We start from the raw sequence: 5,076 nt of genomic DNA, 5'->3' as shown, positions 1-5,076 counted from the left end.
CAAACACACACACACACATGCATAAACAGAGACACACACATAAGACCTGTATGCACACACACACACACAAACACATGTGTATGATACTACATACATAATGTAGTGTATGCATACATATATACTTACAAATATGCACACATAAACACACACACACAAACATATGCATTCATATATATTTATATTACACACATACACACATGCAGACACACAGTATATATTGTACAAACACATTCATTAATACTTATATATAATATGGATATATTGTACACATTATGCACGTTGGCTTACAAACACACATGTATACACACACGCACATGTGTCACCTTAGGCTGGCATCTGTAAATGCAGATATAAGTACTTTATTCTTATTTTATTATCATTATTATTATTATTATCATTATTTTCTTTCCAATTAAATGAAAATTAGAAAATAAGTGGTATATGATGGAAAATATGAAAGTCAAATGCTTGAAGGAAAATGGACTTTGGAAATCAGTTTTCATTCTATTTATTTACTGTTCTGTAAAAGTCTTGTTGAATGTAATGTTTTGTGTGGACCCCAGGAAGATAGTTGTTGTCATGCAACAGCTAATGGGGATCCTAATAAACTCAATAAACTCAATGTGCACGTACACGTGTACACACACACACACACCACATACTATAGAAACATACGTAAATGTACACAGAGAGAAAGAGGGACAATGAAATCAGCTTGATTGTTACACCATCACTGGAGAGGAGCCACACAAGAAAGCAACCATCATTAAGATAATGACAATGGTAATTACATCACACTGATAACATTCATTTAACACGTCATGTTGTGAATTAATCTCAACACCTCTGAGATAAAGGGAAGCTTGATGGAGAGATTGAACGAGTCACGCACGCCCCCTTTTCTTGATCAAATTCTGTCTGCTATCATCTGAACCAAAAGGGTTATTTTTTCCCCCAACACAAGTCAAGTCAAACACAAGTCAATCTTTTGCTTGTCGTTTTCTGTCCGCCATGTGAAATCAATTACATCTCTCACCTGTTTCATCATTCAAATACTTCAACGACTGTTGGATATGGTGACATTTCCCTGCTCTTAAAGGACATCTCTATCTTAAGTGTACCAGTGGGTGTGATTTAAAGCGATCGTTAAAAAAAAGGTATTGTTTACCAGGAGCATTAAAAGCCCTTTAAATCTACCTCTGGTTAATTGCATAGGGAGAGAGATCAGGCAAGGTTTCTTTTTTTTGAGGAGATGTATTATGAAGACCTCATTCATTGCGAGGATGTGGACTTTCTCTGATTTATATCGCCACCTACAGGACAGAGAGGGTATTGTTTTGAGTTATCTGGGCCTGGTGTATCCATGAGAGGTTAAAGTTGGGTTTATACAGGGCCGTAGCAAGGAAAACTGTCCCATGGACAGGTTTAAATATTGAGATATCTTAGATATAATATCAGTTAAATAAACACAGGGTTCTACAGGTATTGTAGTAACATTCTGCTCCCAGGAAAATAAAATTCACGTCATCCAGAATATTTTACAATTGGGATTCTAAGTAAGGATGGGCAGTCATTTTTCAGTTATTGTCACAGACTGTTCTCCTAAATGTGTTTCATGTGTTCCTAATCTTCTATATTTACATACATATTTCTTTAAATATGCTCATGCACTGTCAAAAAGGATGTGTTTAAAATTGACTGGACACAAAATAGATGTGTTCCTGGGCCCTGTTTCTTGTACCTGGTTCAACTAAGTCGATCAAGATGTCATTATCCAGCTTCAGTTAACCCGATGTTCGAAGCCGGGATTTTCCTGTTCCTCGAAGGTGGATTCAGTCTCGTTAACTCAAGCCAGACTTGCGACTCAGGCTAAATGCGCGCGGCCGCTTCAGGCGAAAAGCCAGCACGTATCGATGGCAGAGATCCTGATTCTCTAACGGCATTGATTGATTAATTGATTTAAAACTTTATTGACAGATCGCCTCGCCGACAAGTTAAATGCGTTATCTATAGGCTAATTTTAAGTCCCTCATTACCTCAATCAATCAGATTATATTTATTTAAACTTGCCTGCTGGATTGAATAATCAAATGAGATCTTGCTAGCGAAAATAATTAGTTAAACTTATACAGAATTACGATACGGCTCTCTTACCCATTGATTGATGTATAGTCGATCTTTAACTTATCTCCAATGTGGTCTAGCGGGTTGTTGTTTTGACTATCACGCAGACGACCGGGGTTCGAGACCCTAGTCTTTTCCTTCTTTTTGCAATATAGGAATAATTCAATTTGGTGCACGTTGAGAGCTATATAAAGAATGACATCCTCAATGCATGTAGATTTATAATATTTTAACTTAAAACCAGGCTACTTTGGCGTATAATCATTAATATTACATTCAAAAAAATCATATTGGAAACACTGGGTTTTGAACCCCGGTCGCTAGGTTGGCAGGCTTGAGCACTACCGCTGCACCACTGTGCCAGATGGGATAAATCCATTGTTTATACATTAATGAACGAGAGACCCGTGTTTAGAATATCCTTTGTTTTGAATGAAGTTTATCTCTTTATCCTCATTCATTAATGTGACGTCAACGGCTCATTCAATTTCTCAAATCCGTCAAACAGCGCATCTCATCAGACATCTTAATCCCAGTTACAATTAAAATAACCACATAATGTGTACATCGCACGAGCGAGCGCCACGGTATATATAACGTGCATTATTTAGGACAAAGTGAATTTAGTATCAGCATTTTGGGTCTATTTTACATTTCAAAAGCCCCCTCTGGAAGAATGGAGCACAAAAACGTAATTCAGAATGGTATAATGCAGATCGTAGACTGTGGGAATAGTTTCAGGAAACGGGCTGTCACTTCTTTGCGGGGGCGTGGCGATGGTTCAGGCTAACTTGAACTTAAACTCTGCTTTCGACCAGGCTCAAACTTTTGGATCTGTTGTCATGGTGATTTGGAAAATCCACGTACGGGGAACCGGAAAGTCCGGCTAACTCAGTTATCCAGTTAAAGTTATCCGGCTAACTCAGTTATCCAGGTACAAGGAACGGGGCCCTGGTGTGTTTGAAAAGAGACACACTGTATGTTAATTTATTAGCAACACGACTTGTGTAAAAAAGTTTAACACATCTTTAAAGGAACACGCCAACATTTTGGGGAATTATCTTAGCGTCTTCTCCAGAGAGAGACAAGAAGATAGATACCAGTCTCCTCTCTGTGAGTCCAGTAGAAAGCTATCTGGCTGCACGTTAGCCTAGCTTAGCACAATGAATGGAAGCGGACATGACCGGTTGTCCAACACCTCTCCCGAAGGCTAACCGGTCAGGTCCACTTCCATTCATTGTGCTAAGCTAGGCTAACATGCAGTCAGATAGCTTTCTACTGGTATCTATCTTATTGTCTCTCTCTGGAGAAGACGGTAAGCTAATTTCCCCAAATGTTGGCGTGTTCCTTTAACACGTCATTGTTTAGTGAAGGACAACACACTCTGTGGTATTTCTTTCAACTCATCCCTTTTTAGAGTGTGGTGGTGGATAAAAAATAAAACTGTGTCCACAGAGGCCTGCTCCATGACAAGGCCCAATTAGTACAGAACATTTACGAGGGTCCCATCATCAGTCTTAGAAATAATAGCACCGAGGGCGGCTGGGTGGCCGTCATACTAACTCAATTGGCAGAGTTAGCGGGAGGGAAGTCGATGGGTGGTAATCTGGACGTTGTGGACAGCGACTCCTACAGGTCGGTTGGGGCACGCCTGCACAGCAGAGACAGAAAATGGCGGGGGGTAGTGTGAGCCTCCCACACGTTACACCTCGCCAAATGAGAGTCCGCGCTGGCAGGTGAAAAGATGTGACAGGCTGCCTCCTCGTGTACCGGAGGGGACACGTGATGCAAGGCTTCTATCCTCCCTACGACCGGCCAGTGGGGGGCATATGCGAGCAACGTTCAAGACAGGGGAGGGGAGAATTGGCACAGTGGAATTGGGATGGGAGAAAAAATATAAAAAGAGGAGAAAAAGTGGATAAAAATAAATAATAGCACCGTAGACAGACAGCTTAACAAAGTACAAACCCCATAACACTGTGGGTGGAAACGTACACTACAGGGTATTCGGGGGCCCCGCGTGTAATGCCTGTGTCTGGGACAAAACGATCCCACTGGGCCGCCCCCCGCCCCCCATCACCTCCACTCATAAGTCTGTGGCCCATTAGAGGGCCCTCCTGGGACCTGTTTGTCCCTCCCTGATGGGAGCCCTGGGGGTATTGTCCAGAGAAGAGACAAGCTTTTTCTACCTTTTTAAAACCATTTGGTATCCTACCATCTTTTTTTAGAGCGTTCCAGCTTGAATACTGACACCCCCCCACACACACACACACACACCATACAACACCCTCCTTGGGATTAGTGTGCTTGATTGATTGATTGAAAACTTTATTAACAGATTGCAGAATGGGTACAATACAGTACGGCTCAATACACACAATTGTTAAGGGGATGCAGACCAGAGAAAGACTTTCGTCTTGTTTACATCAGGGTCCCCCATTTTCAATTCATCAGGAGGGCGGGGATGAAGTTGGTGAATAGTTAATGACTTATTTAGAACACAGTTGGGGACATTAAGTTCTCATTGCTGCTCAGAATGACCGCGGTTCTCAACGTGCAATTTGTCGGTACCGTTATACCGTTACCGGTTGTAAGTTAAATTAGAATCGACAGTGACAGCAATGACTTCCTCTCCTCTCAGCGACTTGGCCCTGGACAGGACAGAAGCCGATTAGCGCAAGATGAGCTCGGGAGGAGTATCTCTGTCTACCGGAGGTCTGCGGTTAGACACCAGGCTTGGTTTCACTTTCCGATGCAATAGATTCTAGTACTAAAACCAAAGGAGTTCTACCTGACGATGGTCTGAGGGCCGAAACGTTCGTATTTCAAATGAAGTTTATTATAGCAAGTAGGGAGACGGCGTGCTGGAGGCTTGTATAAGTGATATATTTACGTTTTGTCCAAAGCAAATTAGGTCCAAAGCGAGGAGGGGGGGTGGGGGTGTAGGGTGGG

This window comes from Notolepis coatsorum, assembly GCF_963971535.1.
Source record: "Notolepis coatsorum genome assembly, chromosome: 1".
NCBI lineage: Eukaryota > Metazoa > Chordata > Actinopteri > Aulopiformes > Paralepididae > Notolepis > Notolepis coatsorum.
The sequence above is the reverse complement of the archived record's forward strand: the minus strand, read 5'-3'. Positions refer to the sequence as shown.